The sequence below is a fragment of the Canis lupus genome, chromosome 4, assembly GCF_011100685.1.
Source record: "Canis lupus familiaris isolate Mischka breed German Shepherd chromosome 4, alternate assembly UU_Cfam_GSD_1.0, whole genome shotgun sequence".
Lineage (NCBI taxonomy): Eukaryota > Metazoa > Chordata > Mammalia > Carnivora > Canidae > Canis > Canis lupus.
In genome coordinates, this window is record NC_049225.1 from 1,900,642 (window position 1) to 1,918,302 (window position 17,661).

The 17,661-nt window shown below is 34.7% G+C and overlaps 1 long non-coding RNA gene across 1 annotated transcript in view; it reads left to right on the plus strand.

Annotated features, from left to right (window-relative positions):
- Positions 1-17,661, plus strand: part of LOC119871430 — a 141,112-nt gene that overhangs the window by 64,405 nt on the left and 59,046 nt on the right. The window contains exons 3-4 of the long non-coding RNA XR_005357706.1: positions 4,790-5,008; positions 13,022-13,058. This is a non-coding gene — a long non-coding RNA (uncharacterized LOC119871430). The remainder of the gene's footprint in view (positions 1-4,789; positions 5,009-13,021; positions 13,059-17,661) is intronic.

Below are 17,661 nucleotides of genomic sequence, written 5' to 3' on the forward strand. Positions count from 1 at the left end.
TCTTAATTCAATACTTTAATTGGAAATAAAAATGGGAAAAAAATTTAAAAATGTAAAAAAATTAAAAAAGGAAATAAAAATGAATTATTTCTATTTATCTATTCTTAGAAGATTTATGGGGTTGGATGAAGTATAAATTATATTCCATTTGAGCTTTTAAAAAGTTCATATTTTAATTACATTATTTTTGTAGAAATCCATGTAAAAATGAAGTAGCTTCCTTATTTGCAATAAATTATCCTTCTAAATCCTTATATTGCCTTAGCATTATGCTTCTTTAAACCGACATGAGAGGGGAACCTGGGTGGCTCAGTCAGTTAAGGAATCAACTCTTGATTTCTCTCAGATCATGATCTCGGGGTTGTGGGATCAAGCCTAACGTTGAGCTTCATGCTTAGCATGGAGTCTGCTTGAGATTCTCTCTCTCCCTCTCTCTCTGCTCCTACCTGTTGCTCTCTCTCTCTCAGATAAATAAGTAAAATCATTTAAAAAGTCCTGTATTAAATTGGTAAAATTAATCATCCTATGTCTTTACTTCCAAAAATAAGTTTACCACACATTTAATGTTACATATATCAATATCAATATTTTGTTTTTGTGAATAAATACATGGTTGAGATTTTTTTTAATTATGCAGATGATGGATATTTGCAAATTTCAATTAGCAAAGGCATAATTAGTGAGCTCAGTGTCAGATGTCCCTCGATAGTTAAATCAGATTTCAGTGGTAATATCTTACCTGGCATCTATGCAGAGATTCTTGGCATTGATGTAAAAATCTGCCATGCCAATCTAGACATGCTTCCTTTGGGTTCTCTGAGAATTGGCTTTGTTCTTATTTTCTGCCATCAACCCAGTGAGAAATTCAGAGAGATTGCCAGATGGCTCATCCTGTGAAGAACTTTAGGTAATCAGGAAGAATTTTGAAATAAAGCAAGGCTTGGCAGAAACCAGTTAGCAGAACTCATTATTGCTGTTGTTTGAAGATCTGCCATCCTGTTCTCAGGGCAAAAATGCAATAGCTGGAAACTCAGATTTCCACAGAGTGAGATACCATAAAATAATTTTATTTATAGGAAATTTTACTAATTACCCCATATAAAATCTTTCAGATTACCTCTTGATTTATTTATGCAGAGAGTTAATCCCCAGAAAATTTATTAATTAAACATTTACTACATTTTAGACTTAAGACTTTTGAGATTAGGACTGTCATATATATATATATATATATATATGTCATGTGTATGTGTGTATATATATATGTATATACATATATATATACACACACACGTCATATATATATATATAATGATGTACATCAATGTGACAAATTAACAATGTTATTTTTGTTGAAAAGTATTTTTTTTGTTGAAAAGTACTAAAAGAAAAGCATATTTATTATCTGTTATATTAATCTAAATAATAGACATTTATTTTCACTGGGTCATTTTGTATGTAAGGATCTATATTTTGCCTAATTATCAGGTCAATTACAAACTCTGGAACTTGGAACCATTCCATATTTAATATTCATGCTTGTTTCAGTTCCTGATACACCTTCATGTCCACTGTCAATTCAATAATAGTACATTTCACATGTTGGCCTCCTACTTAGAATGTATATTCTCTGTTATACCAATCCAAATTCTGTTAATTTTAAACCCTGTTTTTCATCCTACTACATTTTCCTATTCGTTCTTGTTACTTTTCTTATCTCCTCCTTTAGTGTCATTTTTTAATAAAAAGATTTATTTATTATTTGAGAGAGAATGAGTGTGGGATGGGGGGCAAAGGAGGGTAGAAGGGGAGGGAGAGGAAGAGAGAGAGTCTTAAGCAGACTCTGCCCTGAGCATGGAGCCCCACATAGGGATCAATATGACAACCCTGAGTTCACGATCCTAAGATCATGAGCTGAGATGAAACCAAGAGTGAGTCATCCAACTGAATAAGCCACTCCCATGTCCATCCTTTCGTGTCTTTATATATTCCTGTTTTTTGAATGCTTGTTCTCTGCTTTCTTCTTTCTTTTTATTATAAAAACTCAGGGTCATTGAAATCATTGCTATTTCCTTTTGTTTTGCTTATTTCATGCATATTCTTGTGTTTATATTTTTATTTATTTATTTATTTATTTATTTATTTATTTATTTATTTATTCATGAGAGACACAGAGAGAGGCAGAGACATAGGCAGACAGAGAAGCAGGTTCCCCATAGGGAGCCCCATGTGGGACTCAATCCTGGGACCACAGGATCATGACCTGAGCCAAAAGCAGACATTCAACCACTGAGCCACAGACACCCCCATTTACTTGTGTTTTTAATTGCCACTTATAGTATGATTACTTTTCAATCAAATATCTAGCAAAGACTCCTCTTGCAAGCAAGCCAAAGACCTGTTTAACCACCTGCCTATCACGTGTCTTCACTTGGATGTCTTACAGAGGTCTCAAATCTCAAAAATTCCCAAATGGATCTCATCACCCTTGAATCCTTGTGCAGAAGGTACTTCTGTCATCTCCTGCTTATGCCAGTACTTGGAGGTCCTTGATGACTCTTACTCATCCTTAGACTAGCTCCCCAAACTAAATTAACATAGTTTATACATATAATTCCAAATCTTAAATTTCTACTGTTCTATATTCCTACTTAATGCTAGCACAAGTTAATGCCCATTCTTACCTGGTTTACTAAACAGCCTTCTTATTGGATGCCCTACAGCTCTATCTTTCCCCCCATCCATTACTATTTTACTTAGCTATATCTACTATTCTTCGAGGTTTCAGATACTGGAGGTAAACTTAGTTTTCTATGGCTCCCCATATTATATTAGACTCTTCTAATTTATACTTCCATATAAACTGGCATTTATCTTTATTAATGTACTTGTTTTTTTGAATTACTGCTCTCTTGTTTGTTTTCCCATGTGAATTGTAAGATTCATGAGTGAAGAGGGCAGTAGATAGAATAATGGCCTCCTGACAATTACTCATCCATACCTAATTTCAATGGTTTAGATGTTGAGAGTTGGGGATTTTGAATTGATGATACTTAAATGAGATTTTTAGGTGGAATGAATGTACTCTCTGTGTGGGTTGGATGTGGAATTTACAGGTCTGAGAATAGCTTGTGGTAGGCAGAATAATACCCCCCTAAAGATGCCCAGGTCTTAATCTCCTGACCCCATGAATGTGTTAAATTACATGGCCAAAGAGATTTTCCAAAATAATTAAGGTAAAGGACCTTAAAATAGCAGTATCCTGGATTATCCGAGTGGCCCAATCTATCACATGAGACATCAAAAAGCAGAGGATTTCCTCAACATCTCAAGATATAAATTTTCAGGGATCCCTGGGTGGCGCAGCGGTTTGGCGCCTGCCTTTGGCCCAGGGCGCGATCCTGGAGACCCGGGATCGAATCCCACATCGGGCTCCCGGTGCATGGAGCCTGCTTCTCCCTCTGCCTGTGTCTCTGCCTCTCTCTCTCTCTCTCTGTAATTATCATAAATAAATAAAAATTAAAAAAAAAAGATATAAATTTTCAACGGCTTTGGTTAAATACTAAGAAGGGCGATTGCTGGATTACCTGGCAGTAGTATCTTTAGCTTGTGAGAAATCATCAAACTGTTTCAAAATGATTACCATTTTGTGTTCCCACTGGCAATGAATGAGACTTCTTGCTGCTTGACAGCCTCTCTAGCATTTGGTCCTGTCCATTATAGTAGGTGTGCAGTGATAACTCTATTTTACTGCCCCCTTTTTTAAAATAAGAAAGTATTTAAAGATTTTAAGTTTCTTTACAGAGTAAAGAACTTACCTATTCAACTGCTTTTTTCCCACTCTACATGAGCAGTTGTTTAACAGAATACAGGATATTCCTTTAGAACTACAAAATATTGCTAATTTTTCTTCTTCCAGAACCATGTGTTCCTAATGAGAAATATGATGAAAATTCATTATCTTTCTTGTATGGTCAGATTCAAAGTGTTTGGGATTCGTTGTTTTTTTTTTTTTTTACCTTGGAGCTCAGAATTACTCCAGGATTTTGCTAGTTATTATTATTATTATTATTATTCTATTTTATTTTATTTTATTTTATTTTATTTTCATTCATTCTCCTCAACACTCAGTGAGCCTCTAACAGACTGAAGATGCATTTCAACTCTACTTTTAAGAAAGCTCAATTTTTTTCCTTCCTCTCTCCCTCACTCTATCCCTTCTCTTCTGCCTTACCATTCTTCCTGTGCTCCATTCATTCTCTTTTCTCACACTCTAGAACTCATTGCTTGAAGAAGAAATTGACCCTTTCAATCTATTTTCTACCTTAACTTTTGTCTCATACTTTCTATGTGCTATTTCTTTAGTGTTAATCCCCTGTTTTATCCACTTTTTATGTGTATCTCCGTTTTTATTTACTGAATTTTTATTTGCTTTGCTTTGTTCATTACAAATCAGTTTTGAATTTCCAAGATCTCCTATTGGTTCTAAGTAGTCCTATTTCATAGCATACAATTATTTTTATGTAAGTTTATTATGTATAAAATTATATAAAATTCTTCCCAGCATATATAATTGCACTTAAAGTTTTCTCTTAGCTATATTATTTTCTCAGATTTGAATTTTTGTTTGAATAAGTTTATCTTTCTTTGTATTGCTTGAGCATCTGTTCAAGGTATTGTAGAAAAGGAGCTAGTTATGTTTCTGCATATGATATATATTCTGGACATAGCTTCTCCCTCTTTTTGGAATGTGTAGTTATCTGGGAAACTGATTGGACTCTGTTTCCAGCATCTAAATCCATAGTCCTTGGGGAGAGAAAGAAGAGGAACAGAACAGCCTTGCTATCCTGGGACATATCTGCTGGAGATTTCCACAGATCATACTTCTCTGGGCTTTCGTTGCTCTATCTTCTACCTTTGTATGGTCTTCTCTTGCATATATTTATGCATAGGCCTTCCTGCAGCTTTGCTTCTGCATTTAGTACTTCCAGGAGTTTCTCAAAATCAGGTATGTATGGTCCCATTTTCAGTCAATGTTTTTCTGATAGATTTAAGTTTTTGTAATTTTATATAAATATATTTTGTAATGTTTTACAAATATGTGTTGGGGATGGCAAACATAAATAGTAGCTAAGATTTTTTTTAAAGCTGAAATGTGATGAAATTAAGAAATAGCTAAATAAGCAGTGGCCATTGATAGTGTGATGGCTAGTGCACAGTGTTTCCAATCATTCTTATGAAGACTGAAAAGAAGTAAAGGAAGACTTTTAATTAAACATTTATTTTTTAATAAGTATATAAAATGAAACATATTTAAATATATGGGATAGTTTTAACTCTTTGAAATATCTTAAGAAGATACAGAAGATAAATATACCAAAATAATGCATTGTTAGCTAAATTAGTGATGATATCTTTCTCTCTTTTTTTCCTAAGTAATTATTATTTTGGAGTTAAATGATAATATGTAGTCAGATATTTCCTTTGTAAAAGATATTATCAGGAAGTCATCTGATTAAGGTGTTTCCATATGTCTTTTATTACCAACTTGATTTGCCAGAAGATTGAAAAAAAGAAGCTGAGTGCTATAAGACTCTCACAAGATGCATACATTTTCAGTATCAAATATTATGCTCATCCATAACTTGGTAGTTTGGGTACACTTTTAAGCTGGTTACATAAAAATAAATTGCTTCATATTCCAAATATTTTTTAAAAATTCACTTGATAAATCCTGGATAAATTACTTTGGAAGATTTTCTTATTTGTATGCTTATGGATATTTTCTAACTAAAATTAGTGGATCAAAATTCAAATTTTAAATCCTGACAATATCTCTATTTGGAAATGAAGTGTGTTATCATTTCCTATTCATATAAAATGGTTTCTAAGGCAGGACTCTTCCTACACTGGTCTTAACTGAAGTATCAGTATGATAGCTATTCATTCCCAATTGAGTTTGAGAGAGTTTGTTACATGCAGAAATTACAAAAGAATATTTCAGGAACTGGTTCCCTGACATTGGGACTCCTCAACATGATAAAGAATATAAAAATTGGTCAGAATGGAAAGAGATGGAGGTTATTTTGAAGAGGTTGCTTTGAAAGTGTATTTGCCAGACTAATTCTGCTCAGAAGAAAGAATGATGAGATTATTGCCTCCTTCATCTCATGCCAGCAAGAGGCTCCATGATCCTCAAATTTGTGTACCCCTGAAGACACAACGAATTAAGATGTTGGAGCTAAAATAGTACATGGTAGAAGGTTAACAGTGGCTGCATTTAGAGTCATCTCCAGATTCAGAGTTTATTTTTTTATTTTTTAATTTTTTTTATTTTTATTTTTTTAATAAAATAATTTTTATTGGTGTTCAATTTACCAACATACAGAATAACACCCAGTGCTCATCCCGTCAAGTGTCCCCCTCAGTGCCCGTCACCCACTCGATTCAGAGTTTATTGAAGTAAGGAAAATATACTTTTTAATGAGTGGTTATAGGCAACCCAGGGGAGTTTTTCAATGTGTAACTTGAGGAAACAAATAAACTGATACCAAATCCCTGATTTGGTCTTGTTACAAGGACTAACACTCAGTTACTAGATGTAAAGTAATTTCATCCCTGCATAGACAGCTGATGCTCTATTTATTAGGTTTTCTGATCCATCTCAGTGACTTACAACAAACATTTATTTCTTGTTTACATTATACGGAGGTGATGGTGCATCTATCTACTATAGCACTGTCCTACCAGTACAGGTCCCAAGCTGCAGAAGGAACCCCTATTTGGGTCATTCTTTTGTCATGGTAGAGGAAAAAGAGCAAGACAGAGTGGAAATGAGAGATGTCTCTTAGTTTCTGCTCTGAATTGATATAAGGCATCTTCCAAGAACATTTCTATTGGTCCAAAGAAGTCAGATGAAAAGACAATGGAGCAGAATTACTCTCTTCCTACAGGGAGGAAACGCAGACAATGTGGAAACAGGCAATGCTGGATAAGCCTTTTATTGAAAGACAGTGATAATGTGACTTACTAAGCAAAAATTTATTATTGTCCATAGACTGTTCTGTGAGTTAATTTTCATTTAGTGATCTTTTAACTCGATATTGAAAAAGGCTTAGTTCACTTTAAGGAGAAATAAGAATTTGAACTAGAATAAAAACTAAGCTGGGAGTAACAAAATAGATCAAGAAAAATTAGAACTATATTTGACTTCAAGAAATCAGCATGTATTGAATTTAGTAAAAGACATATTCCATAAAAGAGTAATAAATAATATAGGGGACAGTGTGATAGCATCTTTGTGAAATTAATGATTACTTCGGTACATATAACTCTGAAATGTCCCTCAAATATTTTCTCATTTAACTGTTTTTTTTTTTTAAATCCAAGTATAACTAAAATGTGCTAACATATATGCTATGTTATGGCAAACAAGAATATTATAGACAGGAAGATATCTGGCTATTATATATTGCATCACAAATTTGAATATATATTTAGTCATTTTTGTTTATATGCCTAAAGTCATGCTATTAAGGAATAGATCATTGTAAAGTGAATCTGCAGGGCGCCTGACTGGCTCAGTCAGTTAAGCAACTGCCTTTGGCTCAGGTCATGATTCCGGGCTCCTGGGATGGAGTCCCGCATCAGGCTCCCTGGCAGTGGGGACTTACTTCTCACTCTGCCTCAGCCCCTTCCCCTTCCCCTGTTTGTGCACTTACGCTCTCTCTGTCAAATAAATAAATAAAAATCTTTAAAATATTTTTTTAAAGTGAATTTGTGCCACTAGGGCTTATATTCAGTAATTTAGAATGAAGGAGGAACTAAGATTTGTTTAGCCTGCTACATGTTGGACAATTTTCTTCTCCAGAAGCCTCATTTAATCCTCGTGAGAACACATTAAAGGAGCTGAGAGTTCCATTTGACTACTGAGGAAACTGAGATTCAGAGGGATTAAGTGGCCACTCAGCAGTTCTAATTTTATTGACATTTGCTTTATGCTAATTCTGCTGAATTCTGGAAGTGTAAGATACATAACAGAACTTACCTGACAATTAAAGGAAAAAAAAGTTATATGATCCAACAATGACATAATCAGTGGATAGCAGAAGAAGCTTATTCATTGGTGTAAGAGTAAATATTTAATGATATTTAAAACTGACAAATCAAGTAGTAAGCATAATTAAGAATAAAAAGCTAACCCTTGAAGAGAAGGTACTGTTTACCTAAGTCAGATCATGAAATAATAGGATCGAAAGGGGAAAAGCTAATGATGTAAGGATATAAGCTAAACAGGGAAATAATGAAATAAATGTAAAAAAACATGCATATAAATTGTCACTAGAACAGATTGCAAATTTAAAAGAGAGATTAAATGGGAAATATTTTATATTTTTATGCACATACACACCTATAAACTGAAAAAAAGTATATAGTATGAGAGAATTAACAGAAAAGATATTTGTCATATCAGCAATTATAATAAAACTAATTAGTGTTAACTTAGTCTGTTCAAGCTGCTATAACAAAGTACTATAAATTGAGTATTAAATATTTAAATAAGTGGTCATTTATTTCTTACCATTCTCAGAGGCTAGGAAGTCCAAGATCTAGATGCTGGCAGATTGGGCTCCTGGAGAGGGCTCTATTCTGGGCTTGCATATGACTGCCTTCCCCTTATATCTTCACACAGAGAAAAGAGAAGCCTCTGGTATTTCTTTATCTAAGAGGAAGCCACTAATCCCATTGTGGGGGCTCCACCCTCATGGCTTCATCTAAACCTAATTACCTTCCAAAGCCTCTACCTGCTAATACCTGCTGATATCATGTAGGGTTAAGGCTTCAATATATGAATGGGGGGGTGGAGGGGTGAGAATACAACATTCAGTCCATAGCACTTACCAATCAAAATATGAAGATTTTCAGATTAGGTCCAAGAGCAAAATCCAATTCCTCGGTGGATACACTAAAACAAAATATTCAAAAAGCAAAAATTATAAGTTGAGCAATGGTAAATGAAGCAAAATATAAAGACAATATTTAAATAAACATAAATAAAGAATGAGTTACTAGCATAATCTCATCAAAATATCTAAAATGGTTATTTGCTAGCACCAAAAGATTTCATTCAAGAAAAAGATATGACTATTAGAAATATCTGAGCAACAAATGAGCAACAGTGTTAAGAAACACATTATAGGAGATTCAAGAAGAAACCAATAGTAATAACTCAAGTTTTAAATTTTCTTAACCCCTCTGGGATCAAGTTAAATCAGATAGAGGAAAAAAAAAAAGGCTATAGAAGATCCAAAGCAAAGAAGAATGCAGTGTAATGGATTTATGTAGAACATCCTATTATGATAAGAAAAAACAAGACTTTGCTTCCAGATTCCAAGGACTACTTATATAAACTAATAATATATCAAGTCAAAAAGAAACCTTAATAAATCCCAATAGTATAAATAATGTAACATTTTCTGACCACAACAGAAATAAAATAATAGAAAACAAAAAAGTTCTTCAATTTGAACAATTAAAATATAGATCTGTATTTCCCTCTTAATTTTTTAAGTCAAAAAGGAATTTTGAGGAAACAATGACAATGAAAATATGACAGAAAAATCTATGGAGCACAACTACAACAGTGCCTGAAGGAAAAGTCATAACATGAAATAATCATTAATAAGAATGTGAAAATTAATAAATTAAGAATTGAACTAAAAAAGTGAAGGAAAATATAAAACTAAAACTTCTAATACCAGAAGGAAATTAATACAAATTAGAGCAAAATTTAGTAAACTTAAATGCAGTTTTACTGTATAATTGAATAACTAAATGCTTTGGTTCTTAAAAAAACAGTAAAAATAATAAATCACAAGCAAAATGACAGATTAAGTAGTTGAAAATATGCAGTAAGAACTTTTGAGATAGAAATATACACAAAGAAAAAAATAAACACGAAGAGGAAACTTTTAAAACCGCAAAAGACTATCTTACAGAATTCTGTGAAAATACATTTTCTTATGAAAATAGAGCTTACCAAAGTGACAATGAAAGGAGAGTTAATGGTATATAGCAATTTCCATTAGAAAATGAAAAACAGGGTGCTTGAATAGCTCAGTCACTTAAGTGTCCAAGTCTTGATTTCAGCTCAGGGTCCTGAGATTGAGCCTGTCCTGGGTCTCAGCACTGGGCCTGGAGTCTGCTTCAGATTGTCTCTCTTTTCCTCTACCCTTTTCTGTCCATGAGTGTGTGCATGCTCTCTCTCTCAATCTCTCTCTCTAAAAAAAAAAAAAAAAAAAAGAAGGAAAAACGATGTTTTAAAGAACACTTTAAAGGCAATCACAAGACGGTTACACACATTTTACAGGTGAATACACCAAAATCCATTTTTCAATTAGCATGTTAATTTTTAGTATAAGTAGCACGTACTTTTAAAAAATATATATATACATATTTTATTGAAGTTCAATTTACCAACATATAGTATAACACCCAGTGCTCATCCCGTCAAGTGTCCCCCCTCAGTGGCCATCACAGAGTCACCCCATCCCCCAGCCCACCTCCCCTTCCACTACCCCTTGTTTGTTTCCCAGAGTTAGAAGTCTCTCATGTTTTGTCACCCTCTCTAATTTTTCCCACTCACTTTCTCTTCTTCCCCTATAATCCCTTTCATAATTTTTTATATTCCTCGTATCAGTGAAACCATGTGATGATTGTCCTTCTCTGATTGACTTACTTCACTCAACATAATACCCTCCAGTTCCATCCACGTAGAAGCAAATGGCACCTGCTTATTTTTTTATTAGGACTTAATATTTTGGAGCAATTTAAAGGTCAGAGCAACATTGAAGAAAAGGCACAAAAACTTCCCATAAACCCTCAAGCAAGGGTTGGAACATAACCCTTCTGCATGGCCTTCCCAATTATCAATATCCCCTACCACTGTGGTACATTTGTTCCAATCAATGGACACATCATAATCATAGAATCCATAGTTTACCTCATAGCTCACTCTTGGTGTTGTACATTCTATGAGTTTGGATAAATGTGTAGTAACATGCATCTTTATGTCATGATGATATCATGTATCACACATCTTTCTATTATACAGAATATTTCCACTGCCCTTAAAATGCTCCGTGCCCCACCTATTCATTCCTGCCTATCTCCTGACCAATGCACCCATTGATATTTTTACTGTCTCCATAGTTTTCACGTGTATATTTTTATATATTTGCATGTATTTTCTCTAAAACACAAAATATAGATACATGATGGAACCATATGTACACCATATTTTGTACCTTTCCACATTAGCTTGTATAGATCTACTTTTCATTATATAATTATTACATAGAATTCCATTATTACCATAATCTTTTGAGCTAATGTCATATTGATGGACATTTTAGGTTGCTCATGGTTTTTGCTATTCATAGTGAAGTATTAAAAACCCTTTGTTAAAAAAAATCCCATGTTGTCTTTTATGCATATATATAGGTAAGTCTGTAAGATAAAATTTTTGTAGTGGAATTATCTTAAACAATTACTACAGAGTTTTATTTTTCAAAAATATACCCCAATCTACATTTATCATTATGTAAGAATGCCTCAGCAGTGGATATAATCAACTATTTTTTTCAGTCCTTCTTAGAGTCTTTATTTCTTTAAAGGAATTTTTAGGGGCACCTTGGTGGCTCAGTCAGTTGTCTGACTCTTGGTTTAGGCTCAGGTCATGATGTCAGGGCCATGAGATCAAGCCCCATGTCAGGCTTCCCACTCTGAGAGGAGTCCACTTAAGATTCTCTCTTCCTCTCCCTCTGACCTTTTCCCCTCTGTTCTCTTTTTCTTTCTCTCTCAAATGAATTAATAAATCTTTTTTAAAAAAATAAGGAATTTTTATTTTTAGAGCTGCTTTAGGTCCACAGCAAAATTAAGAGGAGGTATGGGGCTTTACCATATACCACCTCCTCATGCACAGCCTCCCCCATTATAACCATACCCATTAGAATGGTTCACTTGTTCCAAATAATCCACACTAACACATCATAATCATTCAATGTCCAAAGTTTACATTAGGGTTCATTCTTGGTGTTGTATATGGGTTTAGCCAAATATATAATGACATGTATCTACTATAGTATGATACAGAGTATTCTCACTGCCCTAAAAATCCTCCCTGCTCTATTTTTTCCTTCACCTGCCCATCCCATCCTTCCCCCAACCACTGATCTTTTTACTGTCTCCATAATTTTGCCCTTTCCAAAACATCATATAATCTGAATCATATGATAGATAGCCAACAAAACCTTTTTATTTTAAGATCTTATTTATTTGTGTCTGTGTCCTTTATTCCCATGAGTTATTCATTCCATAACATTCTTACTCCCCTTCACCCATTTTGCCCAAACTTCTTCCTTGTTTCTGTTTGCATATATAAGTCTACTGATTTCTGAACATTGATTGTATTGAGTTGATCCTTTTAGGATTTCCATATGTAAAATAATATCTGTAGAAATAGAATATTTTCGCTTCCCTTTTTGTATTTTGATACCAACTACTTCTCTCTTTTGCATAATTATATTATAATCTCACTGTCTAATATATCATAAAATGCTAGGGGCGTATTTGTTTTGTTCCTGAGTTTAGTAAAACTTTAGTAGGACTGTTTCCAGTGTTGATTTTCACCCCCATTATTTATGATGGGTGTTTTGGAACAAATACACTCAAATAAACAAATAAAGATTTAATTTATTTACTCATGAGAGACACAGAGAAAGAGAGAGAGAGAGAGGCAGGCAGAGATACAGGCAGAGGGAAAAGCAGGCTCCATGCAGGGAGCCCGATGGGGGACACAATCCTGGGCCTCCAGGACCATACCCTGGGCTGAAGGCAGTGCTAAACTGCTGAGGCACTCGGGCTGCCCTCAATCTGAGTTTTTGAACAAAATCAGTGCCAGCTTGTTTAATTAAGTATTCTTTATCTGAGTTGTCCTTAATACTTTGTCATTCTTTTCCAGGATGATACACATCTGTTGAATTGCAACATTGTGAGAGGTAAAAGCCACACTTGTTGGAATATATTTTGATAGACTTATATAAGAGGTCTAAAATCAAGACTTTTCTTCAAATCATTATCTGTAGTTTGTACCTTTATTATATTATATTTTATTAACTAAGTATATATGTTTTAATAACTTTGCATGGGCATAGGATTTCATATTGTGCCTTTAAGTAATTTACAATATATTTAATTTACAATATAGTTGAGGTGAATAATATTTTTATTAGTACCATGTTGTAGTAATTTTGACTACTCAAGTGTTGTTCTTTTTTTTTTAAGATTTTATTTGTTTATTCATGAGCGAGAGAGAGAGAGAGAGAGAGAGGCAGAGACACAGACAGAGAAGAAGTAGGCTCCATGCATGAAGCCTCATGTGGGACTCAATCCTGGGACTCCAGGATCATGCCCTGGGCTGAAGGCAGGCTCCAAACCACTGAGCCACCCAAGGATCCCCAAGTATTATTGTTCTTATTCAGTATACATAAACTCAAATGAAACCATGGCCAAAACAAAGCCATGGAAACTAAGCATGAGTTATATATTGAAGATTAGGGATCCCTGGGTGGTGCAGCGGTTTGGCGCCTGCCTTTGGCCCAGGACGCGATCCTGGAGACCCGGGATCGAATCCCACATCGGGCTCCCGGTGCATGGAGCCTGCTTCTCCCTCTGCCTATGTCTCTGCCTCTCTCTCTCTCTCTCTCTCTCTCTCTGTGTGACTATCATAAATAAATAAACATTAAAAAAAAAGATTATAAGTGTCCTAAGGGTTCAAAGAATAGCTTTATCAGTGAGACTATGGGTAGTTTAATAGACATATTTTTAAAAAATTTATTTATGTATTTGAGAGAGAGAGAACACAAATGGGGGGTGAGGGGCAGAGGGCAGAGGGCGAAGCAAACTTCCCAATAATCAGGGATCTGTGGCAGGAGGCATGATCCCAGGAACCCCAGGATCAGGCCTCCAGCTGAAGGCAGACACTTAACCAACTGAGCAACCCAGGCACCCTGTTAATAGATCTACTTTAATCTAAGTAGGAAGTCAGCTGAGCTTTAAAGTGTAAGAAACTTTCCTGAGAACATTCGTTCTGAAGTCTCCATTCTTTTTAAAGATTTTATTTATGTATTCATGAGAGACACACAAAGAGAGGCAGAGACATAGGGAGAGGGAGAAGCAGGCTCCCTGTGGGGAGCCTGGTGCATGACTCAATCCCAGGACCCTAGGATCATGCCCTGAGCTGAAGGCAGCCGCTCAACCACTGAGCCACCCCGGTGCCCCTTGATTTTTTTCTCTTAATGACTCCTGCCCACCATTTCTCTTCTTCTTCTGCTCCTCACTCAACAAAAGTCAACCCTACCATGTTCATCTGAAAACAGTCCTTAGGCTTAAACAAAACACTGAGTAGGGTTTTATAAATTTCATTGTAGCATTAGTAATCATGGATTTTTAATTGTGCAAGTTGTGATGACGTCTTTAATAGCTTACATAAGTTTTAAGTGTTTTATAATTCTAGCTCATGATAGTGCCCATTGTAAGCCCTGTTCTTTGTTGGGTTCATCTGTAAATTTATTTATAGTCATATATTTTATACTAATTATCCATTTCCAGCCTTTCCTAAGCTATTCACTGCAGGCTTCATGTTGTCCACTAACCTGCACTTGAAATGACCCTCTGCACAAATCCTTCTTTATATTTTAGCAGAGATTACTAGGTTTATCAAAATCCATTTCAATTTTTCTTAGCACACATTGCTGATCCAAATGTGCCAATCTCCTTTGCAGTTAGTGTGGCCAAATCAGTGATTTCTAAGCAATACTTTGTGAGCAAAACTTCTCTGCCCCATCCCCCAGGTCTTTCCAGCCCATGAATCTTTCAAACATGTGCTTCTCCATCTCTTTTTCTCTTCAGTTGGGCTGAGATGGAAATAACACATGAGGCACCAGAGGGCACGCACACGGGAAATAGCAGAGTTCCTGTAAATCTGGAACCATCCCGATCTGTTAAAATAATTTAAAAACTACTATTATATCGAGCTATTGTTTACAGACCAACATGTTTAGGTCTCTGTCAGAACTAATGTACACTAGTCCTTAATATCTGTTGCAAACTTAGCTTCCTATATAATTTAAAAATAACTTCTATTGTGTGGAACTACTTCCTTTATGTGTTTCTATAGTCCACCCTAACATATATACAAATAGGCCTCCAAATTGTTGAAAACCTAACTTTTATTGTTGAATTCCTTGGGGATGTTTCCAGGGTCTTTAGATTGCTTCATTAAATATTGAGTTCAAGTGCTTTCTAGGATTTCTTTTCAAGACAAATTTTAAAGGTAAAAACTTCAAATAGGATTTCTAAAGATTCTCTTGTGGCCAGGGGCCTGGATTTGTTTTGAAATGAATAAGACCAACTCTATAATTTGAAACTGAGCTAGAAGGAGACTAGCAGGAACTAGAAGGAGATCACAGCATGTATCATGACCAGCCAAGGAAGCATTGTTTTAGGTTTGGCAGGTGGCTTCCTGATGGAAAACATCTCCTCAGATGTTTTTGGAATCTATGTTGATTGATTTTAAACAATCATTCCCTGAGTTAGAATCTACTTTTCAGCCCTCTCTCTTTGTGGCCTAATTAATCTCTTTCTAGTTACTAGAATGGATTCTCTTTCTACAAATAAGAACTCTCACCAATGCAATGACCTGTGTGTCCTAGACCCTCTGTCCAGCTCATTCTTTCTCCAGCACCATCTACACCTTCTCCTTTGCTTCACCTATTCCCAAGGTAATGTCGTTGAAAATCACAATAGATAGGAGGAAATGAGGCGAGTTGGATGAAAGGGGAATAATCAGTGTAGATGTTGGTAAGTAAGTCAGTGTATTGAATCCCTGTTTTACCCTCTTTTGTCCAGAATAATCATACTTCAATAGTTTGCTTCTCCTTCCTGGGCAGGAGCTTTTATTTATGGAGGTCATAGTCTTTAAGAACCAGTCAGATATGCTCTGGCTCTTAATTCCTTTTACTGGAGCAGAACCAGTGGTTTTGGAAGACAGATATAGTAAGAAATTAGAGAAAGTATTTTAATATGCAACACTTTTGGGGAAACTATTCAACAGCTGCTGCTTCTTTATATAAGTTCAGAAATTCAGATCTGCAGTGTTTATGGAAAAACAAATATCTCAAAGTTAAGTATATATAAATATAAAATATATTATACATTTATATGTGTTATATATTTTGATATGTTTATATATTTTATATAAATATACATATTTATCTGTAGGTGTTTATATATATGTTTATGCAAAAAATATATATATATATATATATTAGTTTCCCCTTATTGCTTTCTGTGATTTCAGTTACCCATAGTCAACTGCAGTCTAGAAGCGGGTGATCTTCCTACTCACATAATGTCAGAAGGTCAAACTTAGCCTAACATTATGTCACAGTGTCTACGTCATTCACCTCACTTCTCACCATGTAGGCATTTACTTTATCATCTCACATCTCACATAGTCACCAGAAGAGTAAGGTGACAATAGAGTAAGAGTAAGAGTAAGGTGCAATAAGACTGAGAGTGAGACATTTATATAACTTTTATTACAAAAGATTGTCATACTTGTCCTATTTTATTATTAGTCATTGTTTTCAATTTCCTACTGTGCCTAATTTATGAATTAAATTCTTCATAGGTATGTATGTGTAGGAAAAAAACAGTATATTATTATTTGAGTGTTATTGTATTTGGATATTTGGGTATTATTGTAAATATCCAGCAGTGCAATTGCTGGATCATCGGGTAGTTCTATTTTTAACTTTTTGAGGAACCTCCATATTGTTTTTCAGAGTGGCTGCACCAGTTTGCATTTCTACCAACAGTGCATGAGGGACCCTTTTCTCCTCATCTTCGCCAACATCTTTTGTTTTAAGTGTTGTTGAGTTTAGCTATTCTGACAGATGTGAGATGATAACTCATTGTATTTTGATTTGCATTTCTTTGATGATGAGTGATGTTGAATATCTTCTCATGTGTCTATTAGTCATCTGTATGCTGTCTTTGGAGAAATGTCTATTCATGTTATCTGCCCATTTTTTAATTGGATTGTTTTGGGGGTGTTAAGTTTTATAAGTTTTATATATATTTTGGACACTAACCCTTTATTGGATATGTCATTTGCAAATATCTCCTCATATATCTCTTCACATATCTGATGATAATTGTGGTTATCAGCAGGACCTCTCTGGGGCTATGTGGCAAAAGCCCTATGGATATCTTTTCACATGGCTATTTGGCTTTCTTACAACATGTTGGCTGGATTCTAAAAATAAAGATCCCAAGAAAAGTTCAGGTGTATGGCATTTTTATAACTTAGTTTAAATGTTTAAAGTCATATAGCATTACATATACTGCATTCTTTTGATCAGAGCAGTCATAAAGGTGATATCTGTTTCAAGATGAAGTGACTTTTATACCACTACTTAAGCAGCACTGCCAATGCTCTATTTTAAGGAGTGTGTATACTTGCACACATTGGTAATGTCTTTGGCTGAATTAACCTTCAATGTTTTCTTCTTTACCTGCATAGTCAAAATCATATGC